Consider the following 21306-nt stretch of genomic DNA (forward strand, 5'->3'; position numbering starts at 1 on the left):
CCTTACTAGAATAACACTTTTTAAAAAAAGGGGGGATGAAAATATTTTTTGTTATTTTTAATTTTTGCAAAAAAAAGATATAAATACGATAACAGGAAATAATTCAATAATACATTCTCCCTCTTTGACATTATCAAAAAGAGAAGAGGAACGATTTAAAAAAAAAATAAAAACAATTCCTGATCTAGTGAACAAAATAAATATTCTTAAAATGAGAAAATTACCTCTTGGTTTTAATAAAAAACTTAGTAGAATTGGATTGACAATGCATAGCCCAAAAAGGTTAGAAATTCAGAATTTGATAATTCAACCTCAAGTTCATTAAAAAGGCTCAAAAACTTTTAATTCAATATCTAAATCAAGAAATAAATTAGAGAAAGAAATAATCATTTTTAAGAACTCTTTCCATAAAATACATCTAATAGAAAATCAATGCACGAATTGTTGAATCAAGAATCAATATTTTCAAACTCAAGTATCGAAAGTATGAAGAGTTTTCTTAAACTTTTAAGAAGTACAAGAATGATAAGCATTAAACTTTTTGGGCTCATTTTATGCCTCTAGACAATTGGTTGGCGCACTACGCATCTTTTGATACACTTTGTATATTTTATATTTTCAATTTGATATCTTTGCGCATCTTTTAGTTTTGACATCATTGACCAATTTTTTTTAATATACTTCATTTCTTAAATCTTAAAAACAAAAGTAAACCCACCCTATTGACAAAGCGAACTTCTTGATTAAGAAAATTTTAAGTTAGATTTAACAATTTGCAAAAGATTCCTATGCGATAAATAAAATGTATGGAGATAAAAAAATTAGTTTCAAAAACCAATTTAGAAGATGAAAAAGATTTTAAATCAAAAGTAAAATAAGCTCTTTTAGGAAACAGAGATTAAGAGAAAAAAGAGTTTTCTTCCTTTGACTGTTTTAGAGAAGTCAATCACAACTTACCAAAGTTTTTTAAGAAAAAATAAGAAGTAGATTTTTCATTTTTAGAAAAGTGAATGTATGTGTTGATCAGAGAAAAAAATTTACGAAATAAAAATTTCAAAGAATAAACAAAACAAAAATACATAATAAAAACATAAAAATAAAAAACACAAGAAAAAATGCTTTTAACCATTATCTCTCTCCTGGTCCGATGCTTCAGAAACCAGATCTGCCCATGAGATTTTTTGCCTTTCATTTTTTTCCTAGTTTAAATTTTGCTTCGGCTTGCCATTTTCTTTTGTAGAAAGAATTTTTAATTGAGGGCACTAATTTTTCATATGTCCAGACTTCCTGTATTGAAAGCAAATAACGTCAGAAGAAATATGGACATCCTTACCACTTTTACCTTTTTTCACTTTAGCTTATGCTTTGGTGAGCTTTGTGATTTGCTTAACAAGTCATTGCATTCGTCACCAACTAAGCGATATTTTTTTGTATCTTCAGCTTTTAGAACAATCATTTCACCTGCATCCAAAAGTCTTTGACCCAAACCTTGCTCGTAGGCAATGAGTGAGCTAATCAAATTATCAATAGAATATTAATTTAAATCTTTTGATTCTCAAATAACAACTTTAGCATTAAATTTATCCAGTAGACAACGAAGAATTTTGTTAACTTTTTTAAAATTTGAAAATTTTTTTCCTAAGGCATGCAATGATGTTATAATTTGAATGAACCTGGTATAAATGTCTAAAATTGTTTCAAAAGGTTTCATAGAAAATAGTTCAAAATCATGCTTTAACATATTCAACTTTGATTGCTTGATTTCATTAGTTCCTTCGTATATGGTGTGTAATTTTTTCCAAACTTCATTACCAGTAGTGCAAGTTGATATTAACATAAAATTCTCAGAATTTAAAGTACAGAAAAAATAATTTAAAGATTTTGCGTTGAGTTGTTCTTCCCTGTTCAATTTATTAAAAGGAATATCAGTTTTAACTCCATTAACAATACGGGACGGTGATGAATAACCAGTTAAAATCATATGCCACATGCGGAAATCAATTGATTGAAAGAAAGTAGTCATGCGAATTTTCCAAAAATCAAAAGGAATATTTTCAAATAAAGGTGGTCTAGTGATTAAATAACCTTCCGCAATATTATGATTACAAAAATTAGCCAAGGATTAAAATTCAAAAGCTTTTAAAAACTTATTTTATGAAACCCGCTCTAATACCACTTAAAAGTTCTCTGATGACACTAGAAAGTGCTCTGATACCACTTGAAAGCTCGTTAGGGATGTTAGGCCCTATGAACTAGTCCAAAAGCTAATTAAGAAGGGAGAGGTGAATTGGTAAAGAAGGAACTATAATCAAACCACAAAACCAAAACCAATATCACCATAATAAAAAACCAAATGCGAAAATTAAATACGGAAGTAATAAAGGAAAGAACACACAAGATTTATAGTGGTTCGGTCAAACCTTGACCTACATCCACTACTTGGAGGCACCCTCCAAGTATTGCACTAAACTAAGTGTCTCTCCTTTAGCCCCCACAGCTAGGCGGAGAAGCCTTACAAAATCACTTCCACCTTCCCCGGTGCGGCGGAGTCGCCGGGTCCTTTGACACCAAGGAGATCTTCTTCTTTATTAAACTTCCCTCAAGAGAAGCCTTGAATTTGACTGTATTCAGGTGCGAGTTTGCCAGAGCAATCGTGTGGAACCCCCTCCACACTTCCTTGAGTCCCCCCTCACAGGATCTTTTCCCTCTCCAAACTCCACCCTTTCCTCACTCCCATTCAGGCTCTCTCTTCAACTTTCCCCTAAAAGAATGAAGCTACAATGGCTGCCAAAGACACTTACAAAGTGTCATGTCATAGCTTAAATAGAAGATCTCAAAATAAGCTCATTAATGCAAGTTGCCGACATTATCGTCCAGGATGATACTAATATCGTTCTGTACGATCAGTGTAATTTAAGCCGAATCAGCCGAGACGATTTGAGACAATCAGAAGAAATTTATTCATATCGTCCAGGGTGATAATATATTGTCCTGGACGATAATATACGTTCCTGGATGATCAGTACAAATTATGGAATATCATCCTCAACATCGCTATGAAAAACACTTGTCCGATGACCAATCGTCTAGCATATGGCCCAGGACAATTTAATGATCGTCTAGGATGATTTGATCGTGCAATCAAGTCATAATTGCTTTCCTTAAATTCCAGATAAATTTTGAAAAAATTATCCTGGATCGTCCTCGATGATACTTTATAGTCCTGGCCGATCCACTTGGACGATGTCCAAAAATAAGTTATTCCTAAATAGATTTGGAGGCAGATTATTTCTATTTTGATCCTATCGTCATGGCCGATACAAAATCGTCCAGGACGATGTTTTTGCATAATGACGGTTGCTTTAGTGAGGATGCCCTAATCAGGGTTTCTGCTTTTGAACCGATCGTCCAGGACGTTATAAAATCATCCCGTACGATGTTACCAAAAATAGTAAACTCTAGGGAGCAGTCAGAAATCTTCCAAGTTATAAAGCATCGGGAGCCACACTAAAAATAATAGACTCAAGAAAGGAAAAAGGGTACAAACTAACTCAGACCTAGTCTACCCAATCTTGAGCGGGTTCCAAATTGCAGTCTGATCGTGTGGACCTGAAATGTCAGAAGATAATATAGTCGTAGAGAAATAAAAGTGTTTGCTATCATCAAAATCATAAACCACAGATCTGCAAAATCTTCCCCCTTTTTGATGATGGCAAATATTTCAACTTGAATTTTCAAAAAAGTAAATACTCCTAATTTCCCCCTCACTAGAATAACACTTTTAAAAATAGGGGAGATGAAAACATTTTTTTTATTATTTTTAATTTTTGAAAAAAAAGATACAAATACGATAACAGTAAAAATTCAACAATACGTTCTTCCCCTTTGACATTATCAAAAAGAGAAGAGGAACGATTTAAAAAAGGCTCAAAAACTTTTAATTTAATATCTAAATCAAGAAATAAATTAGAAAAAGAAACAATCATTTTTCAAAACCTCTTTTCATAAAATACATCAAATAGAAAATCAATGCACGAATTGTTGAATCAAGAATCAAGATTTTCAAACTCAAGTATCGAAAGTATGAAGAGTTTTCTTAAACTTTTAAGAAGTACAAGAATTGTAATCATTAAACTTTGTGGGCTCATTTTATGCCTCTTGACAATTGGTTGGCGCACTGCGCATCTTTTGATACACTTTGTGTATTTTATATTTTCAATTTGGCGTCTTTGCACATCTTTTAGTTTTGGCTTCATTGGCCAATTTTTTTTTTCATATGCTTCCTTTCTTAAATCTTAAAATAAAAGTAAACCCACCCTATTGACAAAGCAAACTTCTTGATTAAGAAAATTTTGAGTTAGATTCAACAATTTGCAAAAGATTCCTATGCGATAAATAAAATGTATGGAGATAAAAAAATTTAGTTTCAAAAAAAAATTTAGAAGATGAAAAAGATTTTAAATCAAAAGTAAAATAACCACTTTTAGGAAATAGAGAGTGAGAGAAAAAAAAGAGTTTCCTTCCTTTGACTGTTTTAGAGAAGTCAACCATAACTTACCAAAGTTTTTTAAGGAAAAAAAAGGAAGTAGATTTTTCATTTTTAGAAAAGTGAATGTGTGTGTTGATCAGAGAAAAAGTTTTATGAAACAAAATTTTCAAAGAATAAACAAAACAAAAACACAAAATAAAAACTTAAAAATAAAAACACAAAAAAATACTTTTAACAATTATCTCTCTCCTGGTCGATGCTTCAGAAACCAGATCTGCCCATGAGATTTTTTTCCTTTCATTATTTTCTCAGTTTAAATTTTTCTTCGCTTTGCCCTTTTCTTTTGTAGGAAGCATTTTTAAATTAGGGCACTGATTTTTCATATGTCCATACTTCCTACATCGAAAGCAAATAACTTCAGAAGAAATATGGACATCCTTACCACTTTTACCTTTATCCACTTTTTCTTATGCTTTGGTGAGATTTGTGGTTTGCTTGGTAAGACATTATATTCGTCACCAACTAAGCGATCTCTTTCTGTATCTTCAGCTTTTAGAACAATCGTTTCACCAGCATCCAAAAGTCTTTGACCCAAATCTTGCTCGTAGGCAATGAGTGAGATAATTAAATTATCAATATAATATTCATTCAAATCTTTTGATTCACAAATAGCAACAACTTTAGCATTAAATTTATCCAGTAAACAACGAAGAATTTTTTTAACTTTTTCAAAATTTGAAAATTCTTTTCCTAAGGCATGCAATGATGTTACAATTTGAATGAACCTGGTATACATGTCTAAAATTGTTTCAAAAGGTTTTATGGAAAATAGTTCAAAATCATGCATTAACATATTCAACTTGGATTGCTTGATTTCGTTAGTGCCTTCATATATGGTGTGTAATTTTTCCCAAACTTCATTACCAGTAGTGCACGTTGATATTAATATAAAATCCTCAAAATTTAAAGCACAGAAAAAACAATTTAAAGATTTTACATTTAATTGAGCATTAAGATGTTCTTCCCTATTCCATTGATTAAAAGGAATATCAGTTTTAACTCCATTAAAATTACAGGACGGTGATGAATAACCAGTTAAAATCATATGCCACATGCGAAAATCAATTGATTGCAAGAAAGTAGTAATGCAAATTTTCCAAAAATCAAAAGTAATATTTTAAAACAAAGGTGGTCTGGTGATTGAATAACCTTCCGCAATATTACGATTACTAAAAGTAGCCATGGATTAAAATTTAAAAGCTTTTAAAAACTTATTTTATGAAACCTGCTCTGATACAACTTGAAAGTTCTCAAATGATACTAGAAAGTGCTCTGATACCACTTAAAAGTTCGTTAGAGATGTTAGGCCCTATGAACTAGTCCCAAAGCTAATTATGAAGAGAGGTGAATTGGTAAAGAAGAAACTATAATCAAACCACAAAACCAAAACCAATATCACCACAATAAAAAACCAAATGCGGAAATTAAATACGGAAGTAATAAAAAAAAAGAGCACACCAGATTTATAGTGGTTCGGTCAAACCTTTAACTACATCCTCTCCTTGGAGGCACCCTCCAAGTATTGCACTAAACTAAGTGTCTCTCCTTTAGCCCCCATAGCTAGGCGGAGAAGCCCATAGAAAATCACTTCCACCTTCCCCAGTGCGGCGAAGTCGCCGGGTCCTTTGACATCAAAGAGATCTTCGTCTTTAGTGAACTTCCCTCAAGAGAAGCCTTGAATCCGACGGTATTCAGGTGTGAGCTTGTCGGAGCTACCGTGTGGAACCCCCTCCACACTCCCTTGAGTCCCACCTCACAGGATCTTTTCCCTCTCTCAAACTCCACCCTTTCTTCGCTCCCTTTCAAGCTCTCTCTTCAACTTTCCCCCAAAAGAAGCTACAATGGCTACCAAAGACACTTATAAAGTGTCAAGTTATAGCTTAAATAGAAGATCTCAAAACAAGCTCATTAATGCAAGTTGCCAACATTATTATCCAGGATGATACTAATATCGTCCTGTATGATCAGTGTAATTTAAGCCCAATTAGTCGGGATGATTTAAGACGATCAGAAGAAATTTATTCATATCATACAGGATGATAATATATCATACAGGATGATAATATATCATCCTGAACGATCAGTACAAATTATGGAATATCATCCTCAACATCGCTCTAAAAAATCGTTGTCCGATGACCAATCGTCTAGTATATCGGCCATGACGATTTGGCGATCGTCCAGGATGATTTGATCTTGCAATCAAGTCATAATTGCTTTCCTTAAATTCCAGAGAAATTTTAGAAAAGTTGTCCTGGATCGTCCTGGATGATATTTTATAGTCCTGGCCGATCCACCTGAACGATATCCAAAAATAAGTAATTCCTAATTAGATTTGGCGTCAGTTTCATTCTATTTTGAGCCTATCATCCTGGCCGATACAAAATTATCCAGGACGATGTTTTTTACATAATGATGACTGCTTTAATGAGATGCCCTAATCAGGGTTTCTACTGTTGAATAGATCTCCAGGCCGATATAAAACGTCCCGGACAATGTTACCAAAAACAGTAAACTCTAGGGAGCAGTTAGAAATCTTCCAGTTATAAAGCATCAGGAGCCACACCAAAAATAATAGACTCAAGAAAGGGAAATGGGTACAAACTAACTCAGACCTAGTCTACCCAATCTTGAGCTGGTTCCAAATTGTAGTCTGATCATGTGGACCTGAAATATCAGAAGATAAGGTAGTCATAGAGAAATAAAAGTGTTTGCTATCATCAAAATCATAAACCACAGATCCGCAATAATATCAGTATAGTTTGATTTATGACTTTTATTTATCCATTTACCTGAGGATGGGCCATGAATGTATGCACTAATTGAATATGAAGAACTTTGTAAAATATCATAAAGATCTTTTTAGTGAATTAAATTCCATTATCAATGATAATTTTTCCTAAAATTCCAAAGCGACAGATTATATTCTTCCACAAGAATTATTTGGCATTGGCTTCAAAAATCTTTACCAGAGGTTTTTCCTCTACCCATTTGGTGAAGTAATCTACAGGTAGGATAATGAAATTTCATTATCTGATGGCTATAGGGAAGGATCCCATTATGTCAATCCCCATTAAGGAAAATTCCAAGGACTTTGTAATGATGAAAGTTTTATGCAAGAAGAAAGTATGAGATTGGAATGTAGTTGGTAGCTATATAAATTCTAGAGCATCATGCTTCATTGTGGGCTACTAAAACCCATATATTATTATTTTATGGGCTAATGCAAATGCTCTCCACATATACCTAAATGAATTTCTCAAAATGCATAGTCAGCTTTTGAAAGTGGTAGTCACTTTAGGTACAATCTCGTGAAGGTTCATTTATATAACTCTCCACCAATAATAATGAAGTTTATTGCTTTCCTCTGAAGTCACATTGTAGTTATTGGATCTTCAGGGATTACACCTTCTTGTAAAAAAGATAAGATGGGATGAATCCAAGAAGACTCTCTTGGTTCATCGATCTATTGTATAGCCCACAGACCTTAGATACTCATGAAGTAAATTTCCTTGATATACTTTCTATTGAAGATGTCACTAATTATGGATGTAAAAAGTTTGGAGAGAGCATTTGCTCATGTATTCTACTCTTGAAGGACATGAATGATTTGATGATATTCTATATGGGTCAAAAGTGAGTTCATTAACTTGCAGTAGTGGGCTAGCAGTGGGTTATGGGCATCAAATCCCCCTCTACCTAAGATGCGACCAATTGGGAATCAGTGTGGACCCCCAAGTTTATATTTTTTAGTCTATTGCTAGCCTTAATATGGCAATATGGTCGCATATTCAACAATGTTATTTGTTGTAGGCAGCTTCAATCGAAGTTTATATTTAAGGGTAGTTTATTTTGGGGAGATCAATAAGATTCTTGCACAGACACCAGAACTTCTAGAAGCCCCATCAACATATAAGGTCAAACATGAGGAAGAAGGAGAAGTATCTTGTGGTTCATTAGAGAATGGAATGGTGCACTCGACCACAAAATTTTTTAGTACCTGAGACTTAATACCAGGCCTAGATAAATACTGGATGTCAAATTTTCCTAGCTCCACCGACCATTTAATTAATCTTTAAGATGCCTCAAGATTTTGGAGATATTTTTCAAAGGTAGATTATATAGATCCCAATTGTGTGGGCCTGAAAATATGTACGTAACTTTCTGGCTGAGTAAACTAACATCAATACTATTTTATTTACCAGTGGATAATATCCTTCTATTTTAGATAATATTTTATTGATATAATAGATAAGATGTTGTACATTATTCTCTTCTAAAATAAAGACAGAAATAATAGTATATATAGAAATAGCTAGATACAAGTATATTTTTTCTCCTTGTATTGGTTTAAAAAGTAATGATGGAGATGAAAAATACTTTTATAGCTATTTGAAGGCTTCTTGATATTCATTAGTCCATTGGAATTATGAGCTATGAGTTCCTCTAAGTATCTTTAAGAAGGGTAGATATTTATCCCCTAAGCGGACTAAGAAATGAGATAGCGTTATAATCCTTCCACAGTCTTTAGACTTCCTTGATATTCCTCGGGGGCACCATATCTCATATCGCCCTAATCTTCTCAAGATTTGCCTCAATCATGTGGTGGTTAATTATAAACCCTAGAAATTTTCTGAAGGCTGCTCCGAATGCACACTTTGAGGAATTGAGATGAATGTTATAGGATTGAAGAAGATAGAAACATTATTCCAAGTTAAAGATATGTCATGATTTTTCAAGACTTTTTACCAGCAGATCATCCATATATACCTCTATTGTATGCCCTATAAGGACTTTAAATGCCTTATTCTTGAGGCATTGATATATTGCTCTAGCATTCTTGAGTCTGAATGATATGGTCTGATAGCAGTATAGTCCTTTATCAGTCTAAAACTTAATTGGTTCCTCGTCTATGATATCCATCTTTATCTGGTTGTATCTAGAGTAGACATCTATAAAGATTAGTATTTAGTGCCCAGACGTGTCATCGACTTGTTGGTCAATATGAGAGAGTGAAAAGCCATCCTTCAAATAAGCTTTATTGAGGTATGTGTAGTCAACGCACATCCTCCAACCTCCACTATCTTTCTTAACCATGAAAACATTTGTTAACCATGCAAGATAGTGTTCCTCCCATATAAATCTAGCTTCTATTTGTTTATCAACTTCCTTCTCGATTGCTTGTTGGTAATCTGGTATAAAATTCTATTTCTTTTGGATGACTAGCTTCCACATCGGGTTGATATTAAGGGAGTGCATGATTACTTCAGGGTTGATTTCAAGTATATTGGTTGGAGTCCACGAAAAAACATCTTAGTTCATACATAAAAAAATATGTGTATATTTTATTCTTTTCATCTAAAAGAAGAGATCCTATTTCATAATAGAGAGATACATGCAAGGTCCTCCAAGGGGAAGCCAATTGAGGAATTTCCTCATCATAGAGATCAAAATTCTTGATTCTTAGGGTAACTGATGGGTATGGTCGTACTTGCCAAAGATAGTAGGAATGTGCTACTTATTGATCTCCACGTAATATACCTACCCCTATCGGGGTAAGAAACATCAATTTAAGGTTAGGGATAGAGGCAATAATCATAAATATCTATTGGAGTGGCCTTCCAATAATAGCATTATAAGCCAATTCTAACTTTTCTACAATGAACTGGATAAAATGTGTAGCGTGTCAAAGAAATTATCCATGTATGACTATGAGATTGATTGTTCCTTCCACCATATAGGTCAATTACTAAACCCATATAATAGACGTATAATAGGTTGGAGTTTCTCTCTGGCTAGGCCCATATTAAGAAAAGTGGAGTAAAATAGAACATCCCCTGAGCTCCCATTATCGACCAAGATTCTCTTGATGTTATAGCACAGGCCACCAATTCACATACTAATCATAAGTGGGTCTTGATAAGGGCTCTTTATTCCCTCTAAATTAGACTCATCGAAGCAATATAGTGATCAGTGAGGGACTTCTTTTATTTTGGCTCCTTGCTTGCTATAATTTAGACTTGATTGGGCAATGATGGACCCTCAATAATGGTTTCAATTTCACCAACCATTTAGAAATTATTTAATAATTACCTTTGCTAATTACATTGCTCCCTAGTAGGACCAGCCTCATCACAAGCATGTGGGTTTTGGATGAAATGTAACAGATATCCTTATCAGATTAATCTCTCAATTTCATCCTTTAGTTATTTGTAAACTTTAGTAGTGTGTCCACGGTTACAGTGGAAGTGACAGTATTGTTCCTAATTTCTCACATTGGGCTTCAAAGGATTTGGCCACTTCACATTCTTCTAATCTCAGATAGCCATCAATATATTTTCTTGAGATATGTTAAGTGGCGTATACTCCTTTTCTTGATGTGGCTCTCATCGAAACTAAGAGGGTTGCGTGGGAAAGTTATAATTTCCTTGCTATTTTCACTATGAGGATGGATTATCCATCCATGATGCACTTTTTCACTTTTTATGTGTTTACTCAAACTACTTTCTATGAATATTAATAACTTCATAAACAAAGATTTATGACTCCATATAATGAATCAGATCATAAAATGATTAAACCTTGTCTAACACGTGTGCTGAGTAAAAGCGGCTAGGATGAAGCCCTCCAAGGAAAACTCCTCTAAGTAATTCGGGATCCACCCCCAGAATTTGATGAGCCTCAGTAGAAATTTTTTGAAAGTATTCTTTGCCGGACTCACCTTCACTCTAGTGAATTCCTAAGAGGTGGGAAGAATCTTTAACCATTATTTGATTGATAATAAATCATTCAATGAAAACATTGGCCAATTTGAAAAAAATGGGAATGGTTCTGGCTAAAATTGAATAGAACCATGTTTGAGCTTGTCCTTTGAGGGTGACAGGAAAAACATAGAAGATAACTGCTTTTGAGGCTCGCTGTATATGCATGATGGTTTTATAGTGATCGATGCTCATATGGGTCGGATGTCCCATCATATAAATTGATGCTCGATAGTTTGAATCCTACCAGAAAGGGCATTAAAGAATGGCTTCAATTAGGGGTAATGACTCCTAGAAGTCGCACTAATGCGGATATTATCATACACCTCCCACGGGGAAGTCTTCGCTAACAAATCTTCATAGTTCATGCCGTAGGACATTGCGAGGGAGCTCAGCAATGTATGTTTGGGCTAAATCCTTGAGGGCATCTAGAGGATTATAAGACTGTCGACTTGTGTGTAAAGGATGGTTAGAGGTTGTTATGCTAGAAAGTTCTTTATCTTGATGTGATGGAGGATGCATCCTTAATTGGTGAAGATGGATATCTACATGAAGACATTTAAATTGAACACCCTCAGCTATTAGTGGATCTTGAGAGAGAAAAATCTCTTCTAGTGGTGTTAGCATCGGTTGCTGAGTCTCTCCTAGGAGTTGAAGGATATCATTTTAAGATTCCTTCATCTTTCAAATGTTATCTTCCAGGGATGCTCCTGATGTCCCTTCTCCGGTAGGGGTAATCTTACCAGGGTCAAAAAGGTAGACGCCTAGCATCCTTGACATAGACTAATTCCTGAATTGTTGTGAGCTAGAGAAAGAGACTCCCAAACTATTATGGCTACGTCTGTTTGCAACCAGTTTTTAGAATGGTAGGATTGAGTTCCCACAAGCATCGCCAAACTATTGTGGTCTAGAATATACGCAGCGATATAATTAGGTCTTTATATCTTAGCATTATACAAATATCTAGCACACATATATATAACATAAGATTTTTTATGTGGAAAACCCTAAAAAGGGAAAAAACCATCGGGTCATGCCCAGTTGAAATGATTCCACTTATGTTTAAATAAATTATAGTTGATTGAAATCATCCTTGAGGGTGATCATATTACAATAATAAACCATATGGTTAAAATCTAGTGACAAATAGAGGTTAGGCGTAAATCCGTCGACGATTGGTCGGGGGGAAGTCCGGAGTTAGTTGGTGGTCTGGTGGAACTCTGGCATCAGGATTTAGAATTGTTTCTTAAATCTTTCAATCTTAATTTTAGGGATGTGTGCTAAGAAATGGGATAAATATGAATGTGTAGTTAAAATTACTATGAGAAATGAAATGCCCTTAAATTATGCATCGGTGGTTAAAATTTTTTATGTTTGGGGAAGGATTTTATGGGTCCCTTTGTGTAATCTCATGGGTGTGAGTATATCTTGATTGTTGTATATTATATCTCCAAATGGATTGAAGGAGTCACAACCCCCAGAACTGATGATCAGGTACTGCTTAATGATGGGAGGGTCACTTTTGTAATAAAAGATTGGAAGCATTAATCTCCAAAGTTGGCATTCAGCATTAGATTTCCACTGCTTATAACCCCAAGACTAGTGGCCAAGCATAAATCTATAATTGGGAGATAAAAAGGATCTTAAAAAAGTATGTAAGTTCAAATAAAAATGACTGAGCATTGAAGTTAGAAGATGCATTATGGGCTTATAAGGCAGCGTTTAAAGTACCAATAGGAATGTCTCCCTATCATTTAATGCTTTGGAAAAGCTTGTCACTTATATTTGGAGCTAGATAATAAGGCATATTGGGAGGTAAAAGAATTAAAATACAATCTAGCTAAATAAAAAATATTAATCAAGTTGAATGAAATGGAAAAGTTTAGATGTGAAGCATTCAAAAATGTTAGATTATACAAAGAGCAATTGAAAAAGTGGCATGATCAAAATCATCTTAAGAAAGAATTTACACTTTGATAAGAATTTTTTTATTCAATTCTTGCTTGAAATTATTTTTAGGAAAGCTTAAGTCTAGGTGGTCAGGACAATTCACTATAGTTAGAGTATTTTATTATGGAGCTATAGAAATTAGGGATAATAAGACCTCTCAAATTTTTAAGAATAATAGCCAAAGGTTGAAACCCTGCTTAGGAGGGAATATAGACCATTTAAGGGGTACTATTAAGTTAGCTTATCCTAAATAAAAAATCATTGTAGAGTCTGGAAAAATACTGAAAAACATAGCATTGTTCGAGAGGTAACTCAATTATGTTATATGTTTTTATTTGTATTTTATTAGTTTCATTTTAGGCATGTCAAGAAGATAGTTTTTTAATTGTTGATTTAGTGGATATTTTGGTTTAACAGTCATTTTGAGTTGCTTTATTTTAGGTTAATGTTGAACAGTGATATTTTATGTGGTAGTAAACTATTTAGTAAATTTTCCTACATGCATAAATTATTTGAATACTCTTCTGGCTTATTACAATTGAACTTAATGATTTTTCATTTAATTACTATTGAAAATTTCAAATTATATTAATTAAAAAAAAAATATTACACTTTCATTAATCCATTGAATACCTAACGGAAAATAATTAAAATCAAAGTAGTTTTAACAACAACTAATAAAAATTATTTAAGTTATACTAAATTGAACATCTGCAACACTTAAATACACTTGACTACAAATTTTGGGTATGTTTAATTAAATTTAGTGGAAAGGTAACACTCAAGCTATTTCTTAAATTCAACATCAACTAAGTATGACATTGTGAATCGTTATCCTTAAGTAAATCAAAATTAGGTTACTTGAAGGGAGAAAGTAATAAGGAATTCAACATCATTACAAAAGTAAAAGTTAAGGGAAAAAATGAAATAAAATGAGTATCAGGATATCAAAATTTGGTACAAAAGTCTAACTCTACTTAAAAAAAGACTTACAATTAAAATTCATAAGGGAAAGTGTAAGCATTCTAATACATATTGATATTGGAAACTTAATTGAAAGGTTAACTAAAGTATGAAGTTTTCCTAAATGATAAGACATTCAACCTAACTAAGTAGTCAACAATTGCACATATAAATGTAGAAAATGAGCTTAGTATAAATATTAATGAAAAATGGTTAATTATAATGTTTGTTAATGATTGCTTTAATTGAGATTATCAACCTTTGGTATATTACAATTAGCATCATGAAGTGAAGTATTATTTCTCTTTTAATCATTATAGCATGCAATTTCACAAAGAGAAAATCATATAATCATAAGTACAAAAGAATTTCATAAGGATAAGTAATAGCTTAAGCTGGGGAGAATTTGTTAAGTAAATATTATGTAAATATTTTGTGTATAAATTCTCATAAAAAATATTTATATAAGTTGATTTTGTACAGGAAAGTTCAAGAAAAGGCCAAAAAATAGGAATTTAGCTTTAGTGCCTTGGTGCCTATTCACTATAAGTTGCAGTATTGAGTCTAGTGAATAGGTTGTTAAACCTAAGTTAATGTCCCAAGGCTACCAAGAGGGGGGGGGGGGGGGTGAATTGGTATTTTTTAAAAACTTAACCCTCTTTGAATTTTGTTGAACTGAAATTAATTTTTAATGAAATTTTTTATTAGAAAATTTTTTCAACCACAGAGTTTTTAAACAAAGAAAAATGCGAAAAAACAGTAAAGAAAAGACACAACGATTATAGTGGTTCGGTCTAAACCAACCTACATCCACTCCCCAGAGGCACCCTCTGAGTATTACACTATATACCAATAATGTCTCTCCTTTTGCACCCACAGCAAGGCAAGAAGCCTTTACAACACTCTTTTTCACCACACCCGATGCGGCAGAGAACCGTAGTCCTTTTACATAATCCCCAGTATTGGCAGAGAACCGTCCGTCCTTTCACGACTCTCCTAATGTGGGAAGAGAACCCTTCGTCCTTTCACACTCTCCTGAGTGGGGTAGAGAACCCTCGTCCTTTCACACTCTCTATTATGGGCAGAGAACCCTCGGCTATTCACACTCTCCAAGTGTTGGCAGAGAACTGAATCTTCTTGACAGATCTTCTCACAAGAAATCTAGAAGGAAGAAAGAAAAGAGTGAAGTAATCCCAATTCACAAGTAGAGATTTGTTACCTTTAAACACCAAGTGAAGCCTTCACGCTCCAGTGGTTAGGAATCCTCCTTGAATCTCTCTCACACCTCTCTCCTTGACTTTTCTTTCAATAGGCCATGAAGATCAAAATGGAAAAAAGATTGGGTGGGCAGTCAAGTTTGACTATTATACAAAAGATAAAAAAAAACTGCCCAAAACATGCAAGTATTCAATTATGTACGCAGTGGATCGTCCCGTACGATCGTGGATCATCCTGGACGATTTTACTTAAATGGTCAGAAACGAACCTTATGTATATTGATACGAATTATTTTCCTACAACACTAACGTCCCGTATTGAACCAAGTGTTGACCTCATTTTGTATGAGGTCACTCTTGATTCCATCCTGAGTCCTAGATCCTAGGATCTTCCTAGCTCTTAGCCCTTAGGCCAACGTCCGATCTTAAAAATTCATCCAAAACCAGAATCCTTAGGCTAAAGACTTAGGTTCTAAAGCCCCTTTTAGGTGATTTTTCCATCACCTTGAATCCTGTCAATTGGCATCTAATTCAGAGTCTGTCAATTCTATATTGATGCGACATACCTATAGGGCCAACCCTCCAAATTTGAACTCATTTGGAGGACTTTAACACCATAAACTAAATCCAATTTCAATGATTGCAAAACCTTCAAATATTTACAGTCCATGCCACTAGACCTATCACCTAGTGAAATTTGACCTTGGACCACCCCCTCCAAATCTTTTGATCTCTCTCAGGACCATGATATTGACTTTTTAAGAAATAATCCACATCTTTCTAGAATCAATTTGACCCAAAATTGACTCAGGGCCAAAATGACCAAAATGCCCTTTAAGGGAATTTTTGGACTTTTGACCTAGACTTGACCTGATTTGATTATCAATCTTTGAAACCTTTCTAAATGTTTTCAAATAATTTTTGGGACTTATTGGACCCAATTCCAAATCTTGGGTCAACTTTGTTGACCAAGTGAACCTATGTTGACAAAAGTACCCCTTAAAGCTTTAAATGGGTTATTCTAACCCATTCGATCAAATCAAAACCCCTTAAGCTTTCAAACCCATCTCAAAACTTGAGTCAAATCCATTCAAACTTATTTGAAGCCAAGTCACCTTGATTTTACATGGTCAAAGCTATGGTCAAAGCCATGTTTTGAATACACCTTTCCACTCAATTGATAAGCCTCATATAAGGTCTAATATTTGACTCAAGATTGAATCCACTTCACTCATGTTCACTCGATGATTTAAAAACCTTTGATTCCACATCATTTAACATCTTAAATATCCCTTGGTATGATATGAGTAAATCCATGATCATTTTGACCAAGTCAACACCTTTAGACTTGGTCAAACTAGATTAAACTTCATTCCTTTCCTTCAAGCCTCATCCTAGGCATCAAACCCTCTTCAACCTTTCATTCCAGCAGCTTATAACTCTCTCCATGCCACCTCATTAACCAATGTGGCATTTTGACTAGTCAAAGTGGTCAAACCTACTTAATGAGTGGCTTTATCACCTTGGTAAGCCAAGCCCACTTGATAACTCAAGTCTTATGCATAACGATGGCTGGAGAGGACATTTGATATCACCCAATATCTTCCCTTTATCAAGATTAGGATGGTAATCATGAGAAGGGGTGGAGAGAACTTCACTCTTCACTCAAAACTTTGTCTTACCCTCCTACTTTCCAAAAACTTCAATCCTAGCAGTCCTAAACGTTCCTCAATGCATGAAAAAGCTTCCCCCCTATAACTAAGCTTCTCCAGCCATTAGAGTGGGGGTTGCTTGAGCTAGAAACCCAAACTAAGAAGAGATAGAGTGAAAGGGAGAGAAAATGATATTCCTATAGCAGTTTTTGATCTAGCCACCAAACATTCTTGGGCCCTTCAGTAAAGTTGAATAGGATATCAAGAGCTTTCCAACGAGCTTAAGTACATCAAAATCCGTCCACAGGATTGTAAGATATCACAACTTTTCTCTAAAACTTTGACTTGAAACTGTAGCAAATCTACAACACATGAAGCCTCCAAACTTCAGGTGTTGGAATATTATATTTCCCTAAAGCTACGTTTCAAATTTCATTAAATTTTGTTGAGTATTTTGGGAAATATGGACATTTAAAGTTTTTTATTTAAATGAACTGCGGAAGATCTGGACCGTCCGATCAAAGATGGACGGCCCAGATCTGGGCATACCGCGTGAATCCTTCCTCAAGGGTTGAACGCGGGTCATCCTAAGGTCCAGGTGCGTGACGTGGCGAAATCCTTGTCGTCCATCTATGCGATGGCCAATTTGACCAAATTTGGTCAAAAATAACTAAAAAAAATGTCCATATCTTCTAAAATTCATAGAAAATTGAATTTTCCACCAAATTGGACATTCTTGGGCTCGTTGGAAAGATATTTTAATGTAGTATTTAATGAAATTCAATTTTCCTAATTTTCTTACAATCCAGGGATCAAATTAATCTCAAATTTTGGTGGAATGTTCTTGAGCATCTTAGGCACATTATTTGATTTTTCTAGGATCAGATGCTCTTTAATTTTCTGTGATGTAAATTTTCAAGGTAAAAGGTTCATTTTGGACCCTAAAATTTGAAAATTTGTAACTCTTTAGATACTTATTATTTTTCTGCGAAAGTTTTTTGATATGCATGTATGTGTACTAGGTTTAGACACACCAAATTTCATGCCCATTTGAACAGTAGGGACACTTAAGGAAAATAATTAAGGAAATGTCTAGAAAACTTAGAAAACTTCTAGGGAACTATACACACACCCAATAGGGGTGAAACTCCAACACATTAAACTTAGTGACATTTTAAACCATAGGTTTAAATTTTACTGAGTCTGGAACTCATTAGGTTAGAAAATTATCTTTCTCAAAATTCAGGCCATTTAAGGACTTGAAAAATTTAAAAAAATTTAATAAATCAAATTTTAATCCAAAAACTACAAATAATACCTTAAATTGTCCATAACATAATTATCTACCTAAAAGAAATAAAATCTCTTTGACTGGACCTTTAATTTAACTTTAATTGAATTTCTAATGAAAAATAATAATTAATTAATTTAATTAATTAAAAAATATTAAAAAATCCCAAATAATTTCCAAATTACTAAAAACATTCCCATGGGTCATACCTGACCTTTGGGAATGATTACATGCAGTTTGGAATGAGTTTGGGTCAAAATAATCAAAACCTTCTTAATTAAGGAATTTTAAAATTCAAATAATTAAGAAAACTTTAAAAATTCATAACTAATTATAGAAAATTCCAAATCAGTCAAAATCAATGGAACCTTCACCCAGCGGGTTCCACCGTTGGATCTGAGCGTTTCCACCCCCCTGAATCCTCCCTGTGAAATTCGTCGAAGATTCCCCGGCGTGAATCGCTCGGATCACGCCGGAGAAGGTTCACCGGCTTCGGTAAGGCGAGGTTTGAAAGACGTTAATCTCTGCCGTTGATTTCGAGTCAACGGCTCGGATTATTTCCCGCGTCCCGGAGCGCTGTTTAATCCCACGTTCGATCCTCCCATCCGACGGCTGTGGTTACTCCGCCGTACAGTTAGCGCCAACATTGTCGTGGCGAATCATCGCGCGGCCGCGTGGGTAAACGGTCACTGACTGTGTATTGCCGATTAATTAAATCAGAATTTCAAGGGAACTTCTCAAAAATCCATAACTCCCTGCCACTTGTCCAAATTAGGTGGTATCTTTAGGCTATTGGAAAAGGTCTCAGGAGAACACAAAAGCCCTATGAGTTCCAGACCCTCCTGGTAGGTCAATCTTAGGTTTAATTCATTTGGAGTTTTATGAATTTTCTTTAATTTACTGTTTTAAATGCATGGTCCCACCAGGTGCTGAATTTGGGGAGATTGAAATTGGACATGTTTTTGACATGTCCAAATATTTATCTCCCTGTTTATGTTGTTCAAGGGCATTTTACCTAATTTTTAAGTTTAAGGTCATGGTTTACCCTTAATTCAAAAAAAGGAATACTGGACCTATCCAATGGATTTAGGATGTGATTGTGTGGTCTGTGGCTGATGATGTTTAGGATAAGGAGTGTAGCAGCCACTAATTTTGCCGCCAATCCAATGCCTAGGATAGATCTATAGTGATTTGAAGGTGAACGTTAGAGCTCAACCTTAGGTGGTTTAGTTTTAACCACCTTAGAGTACTCCTTTTGAGCCCAAATTTCTGTGGATTTAGGCCTTATGGAATCAGTGATACCTTTGTTTAAATTTCATCACATTTGGGTTCATTTTGGTTTCCCAGTATGGAGCCACAAATAATTCCCCTTAGAAAATCCCTTTAGCTTTAATAAAATTCTAATAAATTGATTAATTCTTTAAAAATTCCCCAAAATACCCTAACTTAACCTCAAATCATCCCTCAATCAGTGGATTGGAATCCTTTAATTGATATTCAAACATATTCTAATCTAATTTTAAGCTAAAATCATTTTAATCAAATTTAATTAATTAAAAGTTTTAAAAAGTCACAAAAAATAATTTAAACACTTGCTGAATCTCTCCTTAGTATTCATTTGATCTTTGGAGTTGACTCAAGAACGTTTAAACTTATTTGGTTCAAAATCACTTAAAATGGCTCTTAATTGAAACAATTTAATAATTCCAATAAATACCCAACTTCCAAAATTGCATACTAATTATAGAAAATTCTAAATCATCAAACTCAGTGGCTAATGACTCTAATTAAAATCTAGTATTTCAAAAAATCAAACCCCTCAAATCTGGTCAAAGTCAAAGTCACATTTTGGTCAACTCTAGGTCAAAAACGGGTTAAAACTTCTAAAAATCATAACTTTTGATAGAAAACTCCAATTGAATGTACACGTCAACAACTCATAATTAGGTCTATATTTATTAAAATCTGAAACCTTAAGATTAACTTAATTTTAAAATCAATTTTGACCCTTAGTTAGATCATCCGGATATCTCTTAAAATCTATTAACTCCCAATTCCAGATTTCTTAATAGGTGAATAAAATTCTCAACCAACCATTAAAATCAGTAACCAACTCCCTTTAATATAATCCACTCCTTTAATCTCAACAATTTAATAACTTAATCAACCCCGATTGCTCTGGTAACCCAGGCCTACGAGGCTATTAGCTTAGCCCAAGGAAGGTGAAATAAACTTCACGCCTCGGTGTGAAACAAAGGTGTAATCAATTAACTTTTAAAATAGTTAATTAAAAATTCTTAATTTATTAATAACTTAAATCTTACATTAATCCCTTTAACTTAACAAACCAGACTTTTAGACAACTCAACTAATACCCACTTTAGGACTACCCCAGCCACACGTACCTTTTACACACTTTAGATGATGTGCTAGGACAACCAACTCTAGATCTAGGTTAGGCGGTTTTACTTTACTGCTGGTGTGCCGGATTTTTCGTAGTTTTCACTGACAGTTGTGATGAAATTGTTTGCTGTGTCTGCTACTTTTCTGCACTCTGTGGATGGATTGATGTTGGACGACTGATTACCCTTAGGTTAGGTACGATCTGGATGTTGACACAGTTTTCTGCAGGTGGCCACGCTCATGCAGGGCAATATAAAAAGGGGGCAAATAAAAAAAATGCATAAATATTATAAACTCTTTGCACAGGCTTCAGCTGCTAAAGCCCCAAATCATAAAGAGCGTGGCCAGTGTGTTACTTTCTTTTCTGCTCATATACAACTGCTGGGAATAACTGCTTTTTTATATATTAATTGCTTAGGATAAACCCTGCAGGTGAGTCTAGATTTTTATTTTGAATTAATGTAATTTGTGTAAGTGTCAAGTGTTGTGAAAGTATATTTGAGTTGGGATATATAGTCCA

The sequence above is a fragment of the Dendrobium catenatum genome, unplaced genomic scaffold, assembly GCF_001605985.2.
Source record: "Dendrobium catenatum unplaced genomic scaffold, ASM160598v2 fragScaff_scaffold_173, whole genome shotgun sequence".
Lineage (NCBI taxonomy): Eukaryota > Viridiplantae > Streptophyta > Magnoliopsida > Asparagales > Orchidaceae > Dendrobium > Dendrobium catenatum.